The sequence below is a fragment of the Oncorhynchus clarkii genome, chromosome 29 (genome assembly GCF_045791955.1).
Source record: "Oncorhynchus clarkii lewisi isolate Uvic-CL-2024 chromosome 29, UVic_Ocla_1.0, whole genome shotgun sequence".
NCBI classification, from domain to species: domain Eukaryota; kingdom Metazoa; phylum Chordata; class Actinopteri; order Salmoniformes; family Salmonidae; genus Oncorhynchus; species Oncorhynchus clarkii.
In genome coordinates, this window is record NC_092175.1 from 40,162,513 (window position 1) to 40,168,651 (window position 6,139).

The window sequence follows — 6,139 nt, forward strand, 5'->3', positions numbered from 1 at the left end:
ATTGCAACGGAGGACACCAAGCGAGCACCTGGTAAATGTAGTCTCTTATGGTCAATCTTCCAATGATATGCCTACAAATACGTCACAATGCTGCAGACACCTTGGGGAAACGACAGAAAGTGTAAGCTCATTCCTGGCGCATTCACAGCCATATAAGGAGACATTGGAACACAGCGCCTTCAAAATCTGGGGCATTTCCTGTTTGAAATTTCATCTTGGTTTCGCCTGTAGCATCAGTTATGTGGCACTCACAGTTAATATCTTTGCAGATTTGGAAACGTCAGAGTGTTTTCTTTCCAAAGCTGTCAATTATATGCATAGTCGAGCATCTTTTCGTGACAAAATATCTTGTTTAAAACGGGAACGTTTTTTTATCCAAAAATTAAAAGAGCGCCCCCTATATCAAAGAAGTTAAACTCGCGAACCCTCTCCACTATAGCCCCGTTGATGTTAATGGGGGCCTGTTCGGCCCACCTTTTCCTGTAGTCCACGATCAGCTCCTTAGTCTTGCTCACATTGAGGGACCGAGGAACTTGAAGCTATGGATCGACTCCACTTGAACCCCATCAATGTAAATGGGGGAATTCTCGGCCCTCCTTTTAATGTAGTCAACAATCAGCTCCTTTGTCTTACTGACGTTGAGGGAGAGGTTGTTGTTCTGGCACAACACTGCCAGGTCACTGACCTCCTCCTTATAGGCTGTCTCATCATCGTCAGTGGTCAGGCCAACCACCATTGTGTTGTTGGCAAACTTAATGGTGTTGGAGTCGTGCTTGGGCCACGCAGTCATGGGTGAACAGGGAGTACAGGAGGGGAGGGTCAGCGTAGCGAATGTGTTGTTACCTACCCTCACCACCTGGGGAGAAGCCCGTCAGGAAGTCCAGGACCCAGTTGCAGAGGGAGGTGTTCAGTCCCAGGGTCCTGAGCTGTAATCAATGAACAGCATTCTCACATAAGTCTTAATTTTGTCCAGGTGGGAAAGGGCAGTGTGGAGTGCAATAGAGATTACGTCATCTGTGGATCTGTTTGGGGCGGTTTGCGAAATGGAGTGGGTCTAGGGATTCTGGGATGATGTTGTTGATGAGACCAGCCTTTCAAAGCATTTCATGGCTACAGATGTGAGTACTACAGCATGGTAGTTATTTATGCAGGTTACCTTCTTGGGCACAGGGATTATGGTGTTCTGCTTGAAATATGTAGATATTACAGACTGGGTCAGGGAGAGGTTGAAAATCTCAGTGAAGACACTGACCAGCTGGTCAGCGAATGCTATGAGAAAACGTCCTGGTAATCATGGTCCTGCGGCCTTGTGAATGTCAATCTATTTAAAGGTTTTACTCACATCGGCTACGGAGAGCGTGATCAAGCAGTCGTCCGAACAGCTAGTGCTCTCATACACGATTCAGTGCTGCTTGCCTCAAAGCTGTTTTTTTTAAACCTTTATCCAATGTAAAAAAATAATAATTTCAAATGTTGCTACATAAGACCGGATCGAGGTGGTCGGTCACATATTTTATACTATACAGTACACATATTTCAACAAAATCCCTTTGTGTGACTGTCCCTGTTGTGTATAGTCTATCCTCAGCAATAGCCCATATCAAATATTTATCCTGTGAACATGATAGGTTATCATAGACAGTTATGTTAAAGTTAGACATACAGTGTGTTGGTACTTTTAGCTTATCACACAAACTGAGAGTCTGGTATATGATGTTGCCACAAGCAGCAATGTGAACCAAAGATAATGCAAAGTGAGAACAACATGAGAAGATACACTTGCAAGCACCCAAATAGATCATCTGCACATGTGCACGGGAATTAGCATCTCTCTCCTGCAATGGGATAGATGCATAACAACTACAGAGGGATTATTAGAGATAGTCTTTGAAGCGATAGTGTTTCAGATGTTTTTGGGAAGATTGCTAGGGACTCTGGTGTCCTAGCTTCAGGAGAAAACTGGTTCCATCATTGGGGTGTGAGGACAGAGAAGAGTTTGGACTGGGCTGAGTAGGGGTGGGAGGAAGAGAGACCAGAGAGAGACCAGCGTTTGCAGAACGAAGTACTCGGATTGGGGAGTAGGGTTTGAGAATAGCCTGAAGGTAGGGAGCAGCAGTTCCTCTTGCTGCTCTGTAGGAAAGTATCATGGTCTTGCAGTGTATGCGAGCTTCAAATGGAAGCAAGTGAAGTGTGGGGTGACTTGGGAAGGTTGAACACCAGAAGGATAAATTGCAGGGGTTAGATGGCAGAAGCGGGGAGCCCAGCCAACAGTGAGAGATGATAAGTGCGTAGATTAGGACCTGTGCCTCTTCCTGTGAGTTATGGGTTTTACTATATAGATGTTGTAGAGCATGAACTTGCAGGAGTGATTCACAGGATCACACCAAGGTCTTTGCACTCTGGGAGTTGGCAACCATGATGGAGAGGTCAGGCATTCCCCAGGAGGAAGAGCAGCTCTGTCTTGTTGAGGTTGAGGTGATGGGCTGACATCACTGAGTCTGAGACACCCAGAGCCTGAGACGCCTAGAGCCTGAGACGCCCAGTTCCTGAGACGCCCAGTGCCTGAGACGCCTAGAGCCTGAGACGCCCAGTTCCTGAGACGCCTAGAGCCTGAGACGCCCAGAGCCTGAGACGCCCAGTTCCTGAGACGCCTAGAGTCTGAGACGCCCAGAGCCTGAGACGCCCAGTTCCTGAGACGCCCAGTGCCTGAGACGCCTAGAGCCTGAGACGCCTAGAGCCTGAGACGCCTAGAGCCTGAGACGCCTAGAGCCTGAGACGCCCAGAGCCCGAGACGCCCAGAGCCTGAGAAGCCCAGAGCCTGAGACGCCCAGAGCCTGAGACGCCTAGCTCTGAGAGTCATGGTGTCAAAGTCAGCTTTTAACCTTTATTTAACTAGGCAAGTCAGTTTAAGAACAAATACTTATTTACAATGACGGCCTACCGGGGAACAGTGGGTTAACTGCCTTGTTCAGAGGCAGAACGACACATTTTTAACTTGTCAGCTTGGGGGATTCGATCCAACACTCTGGCACAACACTCTATCCACTTGGCTACCTGCCACCCCATAGATCGCAGAGGATGAGAACAGACGAGACAGTCAGGAGGAGGGAGGAGGGGAAGGGGTCGAGTGGGCAAGATGTTGTGCGGCTGGACCTCACTAGTTGTAGGATTTAATCTGGAGAGAGAGGGGAGAAAGAGGTCAAGGCTTAGGATAGTTCTGTGTGAGTGGGACCAGTGAATGCAATCAACTGAGTGAATGACGTCAACCTTCTTTTCAAAGTCGCCCACAGAGAAGGGAGGGGGAGGAGGTGGAAAAGAGTTTCCTAGCGTTAGAGCCAGAAGCTTGAAATGTAGAGCTTACTGTGAACACTGGCTCTCTACCCGCTTTAAGTTACAGTTTTAACAGTGGCCAAGTAGGCTACTGTGGCTATTTGATCATCATATAGGCCTACCAGTGTAGCCCACCATCAACAACAATGGAGAAAATGCATCCTATAACATTTTAACATGTTCGATCATTCTGCCTACAGTAGCAGACAATGTGTGGTGTTCAATGTAGGCCTACATTCCATGAGACTTTTGAAAAAAAAAGACATGCAGGGCTTGACATTAACCTGTTTATCCTCTTGTCATTCAGACAAGGAACTCCCTGATAAATGTTGATGTGTTGTTTGATACAAGAAATCACATTACAAAATAAAATGCATCATTATTCCCATACCATTATAATTCAAGCCTCTTTCAAAATACAACACTGCCCCTTTAAGACAAAAAAAAAGCTTTTTTTTTTAATCAGTAGTGATAATGTGTTTTAATTGTTTTTTTTCCATGTAGCTTTAATCAACTGCTGGAATAAATAAATAAGGCGATAGAGGGCACCCTTGTTTAACAGGGCTGTAACGGTACACGTACTCCTGGCCGGGTCCTCGGTTCAGTCCGCACTGTGAACCCAAAGTACTACATAAAACAACTAGGCCTACAGGCTATGTCTACCCTGTATTGTATGGTGTATGTCACTATTGCTCAGCGAGAAAAGCCTAATGTTCCCCTGTACATTTAGATCCAGGTATAATGTTCCCCTGTACCTTTATATCAAGGTATAATGTGGAGGTATAATGTTCCCCTGTACCTTTATATCAAGGTATAATGTGGAGGTATAATGTTCCCCTGTACCTTTATATCAAGGTATAATGTGGAGGTATAATGTTCCCCTGTACCTTTATATCAAGGTATAATGACTTTTCAAACTTTTCCACAGGCAAGTTACTGTATTTTATCACAGTATTATTTTCTTATCTGATATCAACTGAATTTGACTATTCACACGTCCAACGTTTATAAAACCGTTTATAAAAACTTTTCCTCAATATTGTCACATCACTGTCCAGAATAAACAGTGGGCTGGTGGTGGTATGGTCACTAAATACTGTGTCCAGCTCTGAATGAATTGGGCATTGGATTCAACAACAGTGTCAGTTGGCAGGTGCTTTCTTATGAAGACCATGATCTTCATTCTGGAGGAATTACAGTGGCATCGTTGTCCATAATTAATACCTCAACTGGCCCGTAGGATTATACTGAGAGGGAGGGAACAACGTGGCGCTGGCAAACTGTATACGCTGTCAGGATTCCTTTACACTTCAAGGATATACTGTTCTTCAACTACCTCCGGAGGTGTTTAGGAAGATCTAATCACAATCGGATCACAATGTGTCTTTTGATTGTCTACACCTGTCGACAAATGTGGGCAGAATCAGAATGTAGATAAGATCAGGGCAACAGACGTCTGTTAGAACCAGGTATAAATTTGGCTAGAGAAGAGCTGATATCAGAGAGTTGAGGATGAGAGAGTGGTAGACAAATGAAGACGTTGATGAGAAGAAATGGGTAAGCTACACGAAGGAGAACGTTACAACATCAAATACCTTTATAGAAGATGGCTGCAGAAAAGACTAAGAGAGAGCTGACGTCTTCTTTTATAGATTCAAAACCCAAAGATGAAATGGTGGACTGACCAAAGCAACATCAGGGTCTTCTCAAATACTGACTAAATGCAACCTAACACTAGCTGAATAAAGATGTTTCGGGTCAAATCAACTGGAAGGGCATCAAGAGGAGCTCTCAGAATGTATGGCCAATAAGGCCGCTGTTCCCTGGGAGAGAATACTCTGGCTTTATGGCACAAGGCCGCTGTTCCCTGGGAGAGAATACTCTGGCTTTATGGCATAAGGTCACTGATCCCTGGGAGAGAATACTCTGGCTTTATGGCACAAGGCCGCTGTTCCCTGGGAGAGAATACTCTGGCTTTATGGCATAAGGCCGCTGTTCCCTGGGAGAGAATACTCTGGCTTTATGGCATTTAGGCCAGTGATCCCTGGGAGAGAATACTCTGGCTTTATGGCATAAGGCCGCTGTTCCCTGGGAGAGAATACTCTGGCTTTATGGCACAAGGCCGCTGTTCCCTGGGAGAGAATACTCTGGCTTTATGGCATAAGGCCGCTGTTCCCTGGGAGAGAATACTCTGGCTTTATGGCACAAGGCCGCTGTGCCCTGGGAGAGAATACTCTGGCTTTATGGCATAAGGCCGCTGTTCCCTGGGAGAGAATACTCTGGCTTTATGGCATAAGGCCGCTGTTCCCTGGGAGAGAATACTCTGGCTTTATTGTCTTTTTCCCCTTTATTTTTGTTCTTACTCATGTTGTTTTTGTCCATAACAATGTCAGGCAGGAAATGAGGCCAGTTGTGGGATCATACCTTCAAACAAAGAGTGATATTACAAATGTTAATATTTTTTATTGTTGAACCTTCTCAATATCCAGTCCATTACAATTCAATACTTTCAAAATAATCAAATATGAGGTCTGGTTCAGTATGTACTTCACAGTTAAAACAGGTTAGTACAGGTTGTGCTGGAAACAGTAGAGATATTTTGTTATTACAGAAAGAACTATACTTCACAGTTAAACCAGGTTAGTACAGGTTGCCCTGGAAACAGTAGAGATATTTTGACATTACAGAAAGAACTATACTTCACACTAAAATCAGGTTAGTACAGGTTGCCCTGGAAACAGTAAAGATTTAGGATATTACAGAAGAGAAATCAGCATTGGGGACAAATCTGAAATGGCCCCTATTCCCT

At 44.9% G+C, this 6,139-nt stretch overlaps 1 protein-coding gene across 1 annotated transcript in view; it reads right to left on the reverse strand.

The window, feature by feature from the left end:
* The window catches only part of LOC139387908 (sterile alpha motif domain-containing protein 9-like), a 429,675-nt gene that overhangs the window by 347,950 nt on the left and 75,586 nt on the right, over positions 1-6,139 (reverse strand). The window lies entirely within an intron of this gene.